The sequence below is a fragment of the Oncorhynchus mykiss genome, chromosome 29, assembly GCF_057628025.1.
Source record: "Oncorhynchus mykiss isolate SJ-2025 chromosome 29, ASM5762802v1, whole genome shotgun sequence".
Taxonomy (NCBI): domain Eukaryota; kingdom Metazoa; phylum Chordata; class Actinopteri; order Salmoniformes; family Salmonidae; genus Oncorhynchus; species Oncorhynchus mykiss.
In genome coordinates this window covers 6,028,936-6,044,236 of record NC_143050.1, presented here as the reverse complement: position 1 = coordinate 6,044,236, position 15,301 = coordinate 6,028,936, and the positions used below count along the sequence as shown (strand labels likewise).

Sequence of the window (15,301 nt, the reverse complement as noted above, 5' to 3'; positions counted from 1 at the left end):
TACCGGTAATATTACCAGGGGCCCCCAGTTCAGTAGTCTACCGGTAATATTACCAGGGGCCCCCCGTTCAGTAGTCTACCGGTAATATTACCAGGGGCCCCCCGTTCAGTAGTCTACCGGTAATATTACCAGGGGCCCCCCGTTCAGTAGTCTACCGGTAATGTTACCAGGGGCCCCCCGTTCAGTAGGCTACCGGTAATGTTACCAGGGGCCCCCTGTTCAGTAGTCTACCGGTAATGTTACCAGGGCCCCCCGTTCAGTAGTCTACCGGTAATGTTACCAGGGGCCCCCCGTTCAGTAGGCTACCGGTAATGTTACCAGGGGCCCCCTGTTCAGTAGTCTACCGGTACTATTACCAGGGGCCCCCCGTTCAGTAGTCTACCGGTAATATTACCAGGGGCCCCCCATTCAGTAGTCTACCGGTAATGTTACCAGGGGCCCCCCGTTCAGTAGGCTACCGGTAATATTACCAGGAGCCCCCCGTTCAGTAGTCTACCGGTAATGTTACCAGGGGCCCCCCGTTCAGTAGTCTACCGTTAATATTACATGGGGCCCCCCGTTCAGTAGTCCACCGGTAATATTACCAGGGCCCCCCCGTTCAGTAGTCTACCGGTAATGTTACCAGGGGCCCCCTGTTCAGTAGTCTACCGGTAATATTACCAGGGGCCCCCATTCAGTAGACTACCAGTAATGTTACCAGGGGCCCCCCGTTCAGTAGGCTACCGGTAATGTTACCAGGGCCCCCCCATTCAGTAGGCTACCGGTAATGTAACCAGGGCCCCCCCGTTCAGTAGGCTACCCGGTAATGTTACCAGGGGCCCCCTGTCCAGTAGTCTACCGGTAATATTACCAGGGGCCCCCATTCAGTAGACTACCAGTAATGTTACCAGGGGCCCCCCGTTCAGTAGGCTACCGGTAATGTTACCAGGGCCCCCCCATTCAGTAGGCTACCGGTAATGTAACCAGGGCCCCCCCGTTCAGTAGGCTACCCGGTAATGTTACCAGGGGCCCCCCGTTCAGTAGTCTACCGGTAACATTACCAGGGGCCCCCATTCAGTAGACTACCGGTAATGTTACCAGGGGCCCCCCGTTCAGTAGACTACCGGTAATGTTACCATGGCCCCCCCGTTCAGTAGGCTACCCGGTAATGTTTCCAGGGGCCCCCCGTTCAGTAGTCTACCGGTAATGTTACCAGGGCCCCCCTCCGTTCAGTAGGCTACCCAGTAAGGTTACCATGGTTACGTGCAGTTGAAAAAACTTTTTTGAATGTTGCAGATAGGATTATTTCTAAAATGTTAAAGGAATCTTTTAATATCTAAAAAATGTTCCAAAACGTTGTGTCCTGATGAACGCGCCCCAGGTTGTAAGCTATAGTTAGTTATTGGCTAATGAGGTAACACGACTGAACAAGGTGTAGTTTTAAACAAACGGTTTAACGGCCCGGTCTGCAAGTAGCCTCGTTTTAGAACGCCCCCCCCCCGCGATACGCTTAATGAATGGACAAACGCGGCTTACAAGATAGAAAGGAACCAGAAACAAACAAACAAAAACATGTTGATATTTTGAACGGTAGCCTTAAAGGGCTAGAATCAAGACGTTTTTCTCCTGAGGAAAGAGCTACATTGGACCTGTATATGAAATAGAAGGGTTGAGGGAGACTCTCTCTCTCTCTCTCCTTGCAGTGTTGGCCTAGGGCGGGAACCAACCCCTGGCCTGGACACTAATTACATAGCCTGGTTTATGACTCAACTGATGTTTCGAAGGAAAGAAAAGACCAAGCTCTCAGACTGTAGTCAGTTTAGCCAGTGGACATATTGAGGAGTGGTTGTTTTTCTTATGTAGTCATGTTGGTTGGTTGGTTGGTCGGTCGGTCGGTTGGTTGGTCGGTTGGTTGGTCGGTCGGTCGGTTGGTTGGTCGGTCGCAGCCTGTGTGGTCATTTTATTTGGATGACAATAGGATAAAAATGGTTATTACGCAATATAATGTAAGGACACAAAAACACACACTGATGTATTCACTGTAGCAGAAAAAAAGACGCAGACAGACAGAGAGGCAGACAGGCAGACAGACAGACGCAGACAGACAGACGCAGACAGACAGAGACAGACAGACAGGCAGACAGACAGACAGACGCAAACAGGCAGACAGGCAGACAGACAGACAGACACAGGCAGACACACAGGCAGACACACAGGCAGACAGACAGATGCAAACAGGCAGACAGACAGACAGACAGACAGGTAGACAGACAGACAGACAGAAGCAAACAAGCAGACAGACAGAGACAGACAGATGCAGACAGACAGACAGGCAGACATGCAGACAGACAGGCAGACAGAGGCAGACAGACAGAGACAGACAGACAGAGACAGACAGACAGATGCAGACAGACAGATGCAGACAGACAGATGCAGACAGACAGACATGCAGACAGACAGGCAGGGAGCTGCTGGTAAAAAAAGAGCAACGTGGCGATATGGCCATGAGCCAACCACTGATCCAGGACAGGGGTGCATTCATTAGTAGGACACTGTTGCAAAACGCTTGCTTCTGTTTGGTTTCTAGTGAATGCACCCAAAGGCCTGCCTGACGACATTTACATGTCTAATCATTTAAAACCAACAGAACCTTTTCTGATCTTTTCAAACGGCCCGACAAAAAGTCCTACTTACTGTGGAATAAAAATCGACAGAAACAATTAGGCAATACAAAAGACACACAGAGCGAGAGAGAGAGCGAGCAAGAGAGCGAGCAAGAGAGCGAGCGAGAGAGCGAGCGAGCAAGAGAGAGAGAGCGAGAGAGAGAGCGAGCAAGAGAGAGAGAGCGAGAGAGAGAGCGAGCAAGAGAGCAAGAGAGCGAGCAAGAGCAAGCGAGAGAGCGAGAAGAGTGGCCCTCTACATTAAACAGAAGATAGCCTAGTTGTGTCCTTTTCAGCAAGGCTGTTTCTGTCCCGTCACTATGACAACCGCTCGGAACACTCCATGTCTCAGGAGGACTGGTGTGCAGCTGATAGACAATCGCAATAATAAAACACTCGTTATTCCACTGTGCATGAGATTACCATCGATGGTGGGACAGAAAAACGATTGAATTACCAAGGCCTACTCTTTAACAGACTGGGTGGTGTATGTAGTTATACAGTTTCAGCTTTAAAAAATAATATATATATATATATTTTTTTTTAAAGAGGCAAACTGCAGTTGTTACTGATTTCAGATCAGCTCGTCTTTAAAGCACAGAGCAGTATGGAACCCCATCATTAACTATAACTGCCTTCAGATCAGCTTGTCTCTAAAGCACAGAGCAGTATGGAACCCCATCATTAACTATAACTGCCTTCAGATCAGCTTGTCTCTAAAGCATAGAGCAGTAGGGAACCCCATCACTGTCACTATAACTGACTTCAGATCAGCTTGTCTCTAAAGCATAGAGCAGTATGGAACCCCATCATTAACTATAACTGACTTCAGATCAGCTTGTCTCTAAAGCATAGAGCAGTAGGGAACCCCATCACTGTCACTATAACTGACTTCAGATCAGCTTGTCTCTAAAGCATAGAGCAGTAGGGAACCCCATCACTGTCACTATAACTGACTTCAGATCAGCTTGTCTCTAAAGCATAGAGCAGTAGGGAACCCCATCACTGTCACTATAACTGACTTCAGATCAGCTTGTCTCTAAAGCATAGAGCAGTAGGGAACCCCATCACTGTCACTATAACTGACTTCAGATCAGTTTGTCTTTAAAGCATAGAGCAGTAGGGAACCCCATCACTGTCACTATAACTGACTTCAGATCAGCTTGTCTTTAAAGAGGCAATTTGCAGTTGCTGCATCTATTTTGGGACTTATAAATTAATGACATGTACCCATTGATTCTTGGAGAATATAACTTATAAATGCCTCATGAGCTTAGTTCCACTGTCATTTAACATCAGAACCCAACAAACATATAGAAGCTTGTTTTACTCCCTTGTTTGTAAACCACATAAATGTAAAACAATATATAGTCTCAAAACACGGTTAAAACTATAAATGTTGATGTCACGGATGGTCAGTCCTTGAATCCATAGTGCCGTCTGTGAATTTGAGAGTGGGAGAGTTTGAGAGAGTTCTTCTGCCCCGTCTCTCAGCTTTTTACAGAAACGTGCAGGGAGGAAGCTTGTTGTGTTATCGTTTCAACTGCCGATTGGTCACTTTTAAAGAAAACCACTTGTGATTTTAAGAGAGACGAGATAGGCTTCCCACAAAAATATATATATATATATATTTTGTAGGCCATTGATTTAGATAGGTTACATCTAGGCATCATTGTAGTGCTTCGCAAGGAAAACGGAACAATCAAAATGATTGGTCGCTACAGGTAACTACCAACACAGTGTCTTAATAGGCTGTTGGACCACCACGAGCCACCACAACAGCTTCAATGCGTCTTGGCATGCATTCTACAAGAGTCTGGAACTCTATTGGAGAGACGTGACAACATTCTTCCACGAGAAATTCCATCATTTGGTGTTTTGTTGATTGGTGACGGAATACAGTCTTCGGTGCCGCTACAGAATCTACTGTAAGTGTTCAATTGGTTTGAGATCTGGTGACTGACTCTTTCAAAGTCACCGAGCTCTCTTCTTCTAGCCATGGTAGCTAAAATAATGAGCAACGTGGCATTTTTTAAAATATATATTTTTTTAATACATAACCCTAAGCATGATGGGATTTTAACTGCTTAATTAACTCAGGGAACTACACTACTGTGTGGAAGCACCTGCTTTCAATGTACTTTGTATCATTTACTTAAGGGTTTTGTTTATTTTGGCAGTTACCTGTAGCTAATAAAGCAGTCGTACAGGGCCCCACATTAACGCTTGTCCTCTTGTCTGGAACAAGTTTTTTAAAAATTATTATTATTTTTTTTTTATTGTAGGACAACAAGAAGTTTAATTTCTCTGAATGGATAAGTAACAGAAATATATATTATTATTTTTTTAAATCACAATTTCAATCAATTACTCCAATCAGAATTGGATCAGAAAGGCCAACAATGGAATAACATTAAGATGTATTTGTCATGTAGATAAATAAGCCTACATGTCATAGTGTAGGTGATATGCACAATGGTTACATCCTACACATGTCATAGTGTAGGTCACATATGTCAGAGTCAAGGCCCGCGGGCCACATCCGGCCCGCAAGAAGGTTTTTTACGGCCCCTGGGATGATCTTGATTTATTATTAGAACCGGCCCGCAGCAAGCCGGCAGCCCGCAGATCTTTTACACGCACCAATACTACATTTCCCACAATGCAAAGGTGACGCACCGAGCAGTAGGCTGCTTCATTTCCATATTTATTGGCACAGCAGTCGTCAGCATCACAGTAAAATTAACTTTCAGATACCCATCAAAAATGGCAAAACGGAAGGTGGATACTGAGAACCGGGGGTTTCAAACAAGGTGGGAGTCGGAGTATATGTTCACGAAGGTAGCTGGAAAACCTGTGTGTCTTCTGTGTGGAGAAAGTGTGGCGGTACTGAAAGAGTATAATCTGAGACGACATTATGAAACGAAACACGCGGACACACACGCGGACGCAACTGTCAAGGCCAGTTTTATTTTGGCAGAAGAGATCGCTAAATCAGCCCGGCCATTTACGGAGGGGGATTTCATCAAAAACTGCATGATTAAAGTTTGTGACGAAGTTTGCCCAGAAAAAAGGCAACTCTTTTTAAATGTGAGTCTGAGCAGAAACACCATTGCCGAGAGAGTAGACCAGTTGTCCATCAATCTAAAAGAGCAGCTTGTGAAAAAGGGAAAAGATTTTATTGCATATTCCTTGGCTGTGGATGAGAGCACCGACATTTCTGACATTGCCCAGTTGTCAATTTTCATCCGCGGAGTGGACTCCAACCTAAGCGTGACAGAGGAGTTTTTGGCTTTACGTCCTATGCATGGCACAACTACGGGGCATGATTTGTATGAAGAGGTGTCAAGATGTGTAAATGAGATGGAGCTGCCTTGGGAAAAACTCGTGGGTTTGACAACCGACGGAGCACCTGCGATGTGTGGACACAGGAGCGGACTGGTGGCGAAGATACGGGAAAAGATGCAAGAGGAAAACGCGACAGGTGAGCTGACAGCTTATCATTGTATCATACACCAGGAAGCGTTGTGCGGTAAAGCCTTGAAAATGGAGCATGTAATGAGCATCATCACGCGCACAGTTAACTTTATCAGAGCCAAAGGTTTGAATCACCGCCAGTTCAAGGCATTTCTGACGGAGTTAGAAACGGAGCATGGTGATTTGCCTTATCACACAGAGGTGCGATGGCTAAGCCAGGGAAAGGTGCTTCAAAGATGTTTCGAGCTTCGTGAGGAGATTTGTCTGTTCTTGGACAGCAAAGGGAAAGACACAACACAACTCCGAGACGAAATGTTTCTGTGTGAAATGGCTTTTCTGTGTGACATTACGAGTCATCTGAATGCAATAAACTTGCAGCTGCAGGGTCGGGATCGTGTCATCTCTGATATGTACAGTACAGTGAAGGCATTTAAAACCAAACTGACTCTGTGGGAGACGCAGATGCGGAAAGAAAATTTGAGCCACTTTCCCAGCTGCCAGACCATGAAAGAGAAGCTCTCTACCAGTGCGTTCCCGAGCACACAGTTGGCTGATAAAATAGGTATGCTTGCCGCTGACTTTCGACGCCGATTTGCTGACTTTGAAGCACAAAAAAGCAGGTTGGAACTGCTCGGTAACCCATTTGCTGTTGACGTGGAAAGCTCACCACCAAACCTCCAAATGGAGTTGATTGACCTCCAATGCAATGATGCACTGAGGGCAAAATATGCGGCAGTGGGTGCTGCGGAGTTCGCCCGTTTCCTCCCCGGCACAATGCCCCAGCTGCGCATCCAGGCTGCTCAAACGTTGTCTATGTTTGGCAGCACATACCTGTGTGAACAACTGTTTTCTTTGATGAACCTGAACAAAACATCACACAGAAGTCGACTTACTGCTGAACACCTCCACTCAATTCTGAGGATTTCTTCAGCTCAGAGCCTTACCCCGAACATTGATGAACTTGTGGAAAAGATGGGACACCACCAAGTATCACCCTCAACCTCAAACAAGTGAACATTACTGTGCAATCACATATTTAGAGTTTTTACTCAGTTCAAGTTTAAAAGTTAAAATTTAATATTTGTTTTCACTGCATGTTACTTCTCCTTAAACAAAGTGTTGTTTTTGATTAATAGATTTTTGCACTTTATTTTTTTGTATTTCAATCCAATTATATTTTAAAAATATTTCAGTTGAGTGGATGATAGAAAATTGCTATTATTGTTTTTTCTTTGAAGTAAATTTAGCCCACTTTTGCTAAAATAGAAAATATAGTCTACTGATGGTGCCTTGAATACCGGTTTCTTTCATTTAATGTTCATGTTATGGGGATATTTATATAAAGGAAATTTGTCTTTTGTGTCTGTTGAAAATTAAAGATTACTGACAGAGCCATAAGAAAATATTGCTTTATTTATCTGATCATATTGTAATATATTTGTTAGGTTTTCAGTAGGTTCAATTAGGTTCACTAGACTATATGCGTCATTTAAAAATTTTTCAATGAACATTCGAACAGTCCGGCCCTCGTCTTGTAGCTGATTTTTTTATTTGGCCCTCCGTCCATTTGACTTTGACACCCCTGGTGTAGGTGATATGCACAATGGTTACATCCTACACATGTCATAGTGTAGGTGATATGCACAATGGTTACACATGTCATAGTGTAGGTGATATGCACAATGGTTACATCCTGCACATGTCATAGTGTAGGTGATATGCACAATGGTTACATCCTACACATGTCATAGTGTAGGTGATATGCACAATGGTTACATCCTACACATGTCATAGTGTAGGTGATATGCACAATGGTTACATCCTACACATGTCATAGTGTAGGTGATATGCACAATGGTTAGATCCTACACATGTCATAGTGTAGGTGATATGCACAATGGTTAGATCCTACACATGTCATAGTGTAGGTGATATGCACAATGGTTAGATCCTACACATGTCATAGTGTAGGTGATACGCACAATGGTTACATCCTACACATGTCATAGTGTAGGTGATATGCACAATGGTTACATCCTACACATGTCATAGTGTAGGTGATATGCACAATGGTTACATCCTACACATGTCATAGTGTAGGTGATGTGTAGGACGTAGACATTGTGCATATCACCTACACTATGACATGTGTAGGATGTAATCATTGTGCATATGTCATAGTGTAGGTGATATGCACAACGGTTACATCCTACATGTCTAAACCTATGCTGACATAAGGGAGGCGCCAGATAAACGTAACCAAACTTTAAATGAGACTTTTAATTCCATAAATATAGGCTAAAAACACCAGAGATGTTTGACGAATATAAGGAAGGATGATTACCATTCACGTCTAAAAGGCTTGATTCGAGGCACGGTTTGAGGAAGGGGTTGATGAAATGGTCACAAGACGGGAGAGTGAAGGCCAGAGTCTGTTACACACCATATAACTGTTTACAACCTGGACGTTTTATGTCATTTTTAAAGAAGCATGTCTTTCAAAGTAGCCTAGCCTAGGCTAGCCTAGCCTTCTTTCAAAGTAGCCTCGCCTAGCCATCTTTCAAAGTAGCCTCGCCTAGCCTTCTTTCAAAGTAGCCTCGCCTAGCCTTCTTTCAAAGTAGCCTCGCCTAGCCTTCTTTCAAAGTAGCCTCGCCTAGCCTTCTTTCAAAGTAGCCTCGCCTAGCCTTCTTTCAAAGTAGCCTAGCCTTCTTTCAAAGTAGCCTAGCCTTCTTTCAAAGTAGCCTAGCCTTCTTTCAAAGTAGCCTAGCCTAGCCTTCCTTCAAAGTAGCCTAGCCTAGTCTTCTTTCAAAGTAGCCTAGCCTTCTTTCAAAGTAGCCTAGCCTAGCCTTCTTTCAAAGTAGCCTAGCCTACTTTCAAAGTAGCCTAGCCTACTTTCAAAGTAGCCTAGCCTACTTTCAAAGTAGCCTAGCCTACTTTCAAAGTAGCCTAGCCTTCTTTCAAAGTAGCCTAGCCTTCTTTCAAAGTAGCCTAGCCTTCTTTCAAAGTAGCCTAGCCTTCTTTCAAAGTAGCCTAGCCTTCTTTCAAAGTAGCCTAGCCTTCTTTCAAAGAAGGCACGTGCACATGCGGTGTGTTTTTGAGAACAGTGTTTTCCTGCTAATTACATTTTGGAATATTTGTGAAGAAATGTAAAAAAAATAATAATAATAATGTAAATAAATAAAAACATTAACATTTTAAGCTAAACAGTCTGATCTGTTGCATCAGCCTCATTAGAGCCCCACAGTGGAAGTGTCAAAATACCCATAAATGCTATTTCAGTCAAACAGGGAAATGGTTCCAATAGTTTTTCCTCTGGCGTAAAATGTTGATAACCATGTAAATCTCTCTAGGACAAGGTGACTTTCATCAATATATTTGCCTCTATTTACTCTCAGATTCTAAAATGCTAATTTGCATCAATGTAGACATCACGCAAAACTACAAATCCCTGCAAGCCATCTCTAGCAGACACCTTTGCTAACAGGTGTCGCATCAATTTAAAACTTGCACAAAACAGTAAAAAGAATGTACAAATATTTAGCCAATTGATTCAACACTACATTAAGCTAGCAGATAGTTCATCCAGAGAGGCTTACCTTTGCCTCGATTCGGCAGTCTCGTTCAGGTCATCCTGAAATTTGTAGTTCTTTATGATAGCCACATTAGCAGCTAATTAGCATTTAATCTTTGAGAGGGTAAATACAGGCAAATATATTGATAAAAGTAAACTTGTCGTAGAGAGATTTACACGGTGATCAAAACATCACACCAGGGAAAGCCTAGACGAATCACAGCCCTTATTTCAATTGTTTCTAAAAATCTCCTAAGGGGAAAATGCGGCTCAGTCATCTCCAGGGATGCAGTCACCTCCCATGGCTGCATCCCTGCCAAGTAATGTGAAATCCATAGATAAGGGTCAATGTTTTGTTCCTTTTAGGGATACACGATATATAGCGGAAACAACCGATGTCTAGTTTAATGGCGATGTGCAAAACCGATGTCAAAGCTGAAGAACGCCACGTAAAATGTCAAAGCTGAAGAACGCCACGTAAAATGTCAAAGCTGTACAACAAACAACAAAAAAAGTCTGCAAACACCAGCCATGAACGACGTGTTTACAATACCGCGTTGGTAATAAAGCATCATTTGTTTGACCGCAACTTCTAGGATAGCTAGCTTTAGCGTGGTACCTAGCTAGCTTTAGCGTGGTGACTTGCTAGCTTTAGCGTGGTGCCTTGCTAGCTTTAGCGTGGTGCCTTGCTAGCTTTAGCGTGGTGCCTTGCTAGCTTTAGCGTGGTGCCTAGCTAGCTTTAGCGTGGTGCCTTGCTAGCTTTAGCGTGGTGCCTTGCTAGCTTTAGCGTGGTGCCTTGCTAGCTTTAGCGTGGTGCCTTGCTAGCTTTAGCGTGGTGCCTTGCTAGCTTTAGCGTGGTGCCTAGCTAGCTTTAGCGTGGTGCCTTGCTAGCTTTAGCGTGGTGCCTTGCTAGCTTTAGCGTGGTGCCTTGCTAGCTTTAGCGTGGTGCCTAGCTAGCTTTAGCGTGGTGCCTAGCTAGCTTTAGCGTGATGCCTAGCTAGCTTTAGCGTGGTACCTAGCTAGCACCAATACAACCAGCCTGAAAACAATGACCAGTAGAACCTGCAGTCATTTTCATTATTCTTAGCAATGATTTAGGAATCCTTGTGAGTTAAGTATTAGCTAGGTTGTCACTTGTTGTTCTCTTATTGAAATTGAACTTCAGTTCTTGAAAATAAATACCTAGCCAGCTACTTAACCATGTTGCCCAAAAAGAGCCAGCTAGCTTCATCTGGCTAGTGAGGCTCGACCAGACCGTGTCATTGACAGTGATGCAAATGAATACAATTTTGTAGAATTATGCCATACCTTTATTTTGAAGGCTAACCACATAGTCCAGCATTGTGGCTAATCCTTATTGTGGCTAGCTTCACATATATGGGTCCAACCACCATTAATCAAATGAGAACCGACTTATTAATTAGGGCTATTTTAGATTACACCTAGCTATATAGTTAGCTAACTATAGCTACTGAAACAGATGTCGTTTTGCTATGTTTTTGGGGAAGAACATTGTTTGCATCCATGAGCTAGCTAGCTTTTTATATGACCAGCACTGTAGGTGCGCGAGACAACTTCACCAGCATCACAGCATACGTGTCGATGAATCGTTGTGACATATAAAATACGAGTGACATAATAACTACGGAAAAAATGTGACATGCAGTCATATTCAGGTCCTGATTGGCTGATTGGCTTATTTGACACGCCATAGCAAAGACCCAAACGGCGTTCCATAGCAAAGACCCAAACGGCATTCCATAGCAACGACCCAAACGGCATTCCATAGCAACGACCCAAACGGCATTCCATAGCAAAGACCCAAACGGCATTCCATAGCAACGACCCAAACGGCATTCCATAGCAAAGACCCAAACGGCTTTCCATAGCAAAGACCCAAACGGCTTTCCATAGCAACGACCCAAACGGCGTTCCATAGCAAAGACCCAAACGGCATTCCATAGCAACGACCCAAACGGCATTCCATAGCAACGACCCAAACGGCATTCCATAGCAACGACCCAAACGGCATTCCATAGCAACGACCCAAACGGCATTCCATAGCAACGACCCAAACGGCGTTCCATAGCAAAGACCCAAACGGCATTCCATAGCAACGACCCAAACGGCATTCCATAGCAACGACCCAAACGGCATTCCATAGCAACGACCCAAACGGCATTCCATAGCAACGACCCAAACGGCATTCCATAGCAACGACCCAAACGGCATTCCATAGGGATCCTGGTTGAGAATGAAACGACTGAACAAACGAACAACGAAACCGCACGGCAATTAAGTGAAAGAAATAGGTTTTGATTATGTTTTACTGGCAATGAGGACCTACGCAAATGCCAAGAAAATAACGTTTTGGCCAGTGTGGTGTGTGTAACCTTTATTTAACTAGGCAAGAACAAATTCTTATTTACAATGGACGGCCTGCCCTGGGCGACGTTGGGCCAACTGCGCGCCACCCTATGGTACTCCTAATCATGGCTGGATGTGATATCCCTGCTGTGATACAGCCTGGATTCGAACCAGGGTGTCTGTAGTGACTCCTCTAGCACTGAGATGCAGTGCCTTAGACCGCTGTGATACAGCCTGGAATCTAACCAGGGTCTGTAGTGACTCATCTAGCACTGAGATGCAGTGCCTTAGACCGCTGTGATACAGCCTGGAATCGAACCAGGGTGTCTGTAGTGACTCCTCTAGCACTGAGATGCAGTGCCTTAGACCTCTGTAATACAGCCTGGAATCGAACCAGGGTGTCTGTAGTGACGCCTCTAGCACTGAGATGCAGTGCCTTAGACCGCTGCGTCCATGTGTTAACTAATACTTAAAAGGCCAATATAAAATTTTAAACATCGGTATCGTTTTTTTTTTTTGGCAAGGTAAATATCGATGTCGGACAACAATGTCACATCATCACTAGTTGATATTTATGTTCAGTATCTACGGTTCAGTTCAGCACAAAGGTCAAGTTCATTTATATTGGATATTTGGTTCTCTCGTCTGTATCTATGGAACCAAGTATGCCATGACAATGAAAATGGTATTCTGAATCAGGGGAGGATGGAGAACAATCAACACATTGAGTGTGAATTTTGTATTTAAAAAAATAGTTTAAAAAAATAGGGTTTCAATATTTAACTCCAATTCACAGACAGAAAGTGTTGATTGTTCATGCTTGGTTCAATAGCTATTGACGAGAGAACCGAATATCCAATATCAAACTAACTTTACCTTGGTGCTGAACCAAACCACATACCTACTGGCTCTCTAAAAACTCGGGTAAACAATACTTTTCTGTGGATCTTTTGTCTCAAATTTCGAACAGCTAAAGGACTAACCACACAGACAACCTGTAGAGTAATTTTAAATGTAATACATTCAACATTATGGCTTGTAATGATAATTTACACGATTTTGCAGCCATTCGTCTCAGGCTGTATATACACCAATTAATTGCGTATTTGAGGCTGATTAAATCAGTCTAAACTGGCACCAGTAAGACAGACAGGTGCGGCGCAGGTGAATTTCAACAGGTAACGTTTGCAGCGGTGACATACACACTGGCCGGTTCTAGCGTATTACCGGCAAAACAAAGCTTTCTACAAATCCTTTAGCTAGCTATAAAGCTCATGTTATAAAATGTCTAAGGAAATGAGCTAGCTTCCAAAGACAGATGACAATCTCGAAAATGCAATTGCGTCGCAGGCTATAACGTCGTTGAAGTCAATGAATAACCAAGGTCCGGTTTGGGAAACAGGTCGGTAAAAAGGCCTGGATAACTAGTTAGTTACCCAGCTAACGTTACCTAACTGTTGACCCAGATCAGCATCTATACACAGTTCTCTTAACAAACCAGCTAACTAGGTGCTTTCAAATGTGTCCGAAAACAGAGGCTGTAATGGTTCTTACCTGCTGGAGCTTTTGTCTTGAATGAGCTATTCGGCTAAACGTCAGTGCTTTCCAGTTCATGCACGGCCTCGTCGATATACGTGTCGGTCAGTCCTGGGAAAAAAATGACAAAGATTGAATTTATGAACCGATGACAGATTCGGTCAGATTTCAGTGTTGTCTTATGACATGGCTGATCACTCTCCGGCGTGTTGTTTGTACAGAGAGCTCCCAGCCCCGCTTTTTTTTCCCAGGCTAGGAATGCCTCCCGGAAGTGACGACATTTCAGCACCTTTTTTTTTCCGGACAGCGTGGTGCGCGTTCACGGACTACTATGTGCGTGCACTTCGATTATTCCGTGAATGAACAGCTAGGGGCAGTGCAGTTCGTGTTTGAAGGAACTGGGACAACAACACATCCAATCCAGTCCAACAAGAGAGGAGATGACTGATTGTTGGCTACAGTATACAGAGACAGAAACAAGCACACAACAGAGACACTTTTAGACAGGCAGCCCAATTTTTTTTGACAAATCAGATCAGCTCTGAAAAGATCTGATGTGAAAAGTTCTGTTGTGATTGGTCAAAATACCAAGTGGGGGGGGGGGGATCAGAATTGAGCTCCCTGTCTAGACACAGATAGGCAGATAGAAATACACACACGAAAGAGAGTAGGCTACATGTATAATTTTGGTCAGCGGGTGTCAGTGTTACTTTAGAAATCAGGTAGTAGGCCATAAATGACCGTTATCTCTCTCTCCCTCTCTTTCTCTCTGTGTGTCTGATGGAGTCCATTATATAAAATGTTTTGCTATTCTTTAAATCAGTGGATAACGTTGAAATACAGTAAAAACTGTAGCAGGGTGACTCATCCTGCTACGCATCCAAGTCCAGTGGGGTAAATCTGCCATGCCAACTCACCTGGGTAGAGTGTGATTATAAAAATGAAATCCAAACATCAGATAGGAACACAAGTTTCCTCTAAATTTTATTATTTGCTGATGTGTGCTTTCAGAGTGTTTTTTGGGCAGTGGTTGATTTGACCGCAACCGTGACTAGCCCTCTGACTATGGTTGCCCTCTCACGGTCCTTACCGTAAGGAAAGTGATTCAGGCTTAAGTCAAAACAGACCCTGAAGATGATTGGTTGGAAAAAAACAGGAAGTGCTGAATCGTCTGGATCCTTGATGACACCTGGGACTTTACTCCTTTTTTAAAAAGGTCAAAGGTAATCTAGGAGAGGGAACGTGGACGAAAATGCACTTGTATGAAATGAGACTCTCCTCCACTGGTAGCTCGTGAGGCAAATTACATTTACATGGTGTAATTTCAAAATAGTGATAGAAAAAATGTATGTTGTTAGTTGTGCAAGATATTTTATAGATAAAATAATAGTAGGATATGTTTTTTTTAACCTGCATGGTTTTCTCCTCCGACAGTAAAACACACTCTTAGAAAAAAATGGTTCCTTTATAAATCTGAAAAGGGTTCTTTCGCTTGCTTCATATATAGAACCCTTTTATAGAGTTCTCTGATCAGAACCATAGAGGTTCTTCTTCACTGAACCCAAATGGTTCCAAATGGAACCCTGCCTGGTGCCATTTATGATTTATTAAATAGTAATATATTTTTTTTTTTACAAAGAATTTATAATTTAACAAACCAATTAAATAATGGACTAAAGAATACCAGTATAGTTTTTAGAAGTTGTCATTA

General features: G+C 43.5%; 1 protein-coding gene across 6 annotated transcripts in view; it reads right to left on the bottom strand.

Annotated features, from left to right (window-relative positions):
• arfip2b (ARF interacting protein 2b) overlaps positions 1-13,873 on the bottom strand; it is a 55,659-nt gene extending 41,786 nt beyond the window's left edge. For 4 of the 6 annotated variants that reach the window (XM_036967450.2, XM_036967453.2, XM_036967451.2 and 1 more), the window contains exon 1: positions 13,609-13,867. The gene's annotated coding sequence lies outside the window, so the exon portion shown is untranslated. Of the gene's footprint in view, positions 1-13,608 lie in introns of all 6 variants that reach the window. The other 2 variants (XM_036967455.2, XM_036967456.2) reach the window with 2 other exon arrangements.
• Positions 13,874-15,301: the final 1,428 nt, after the last annotated feature.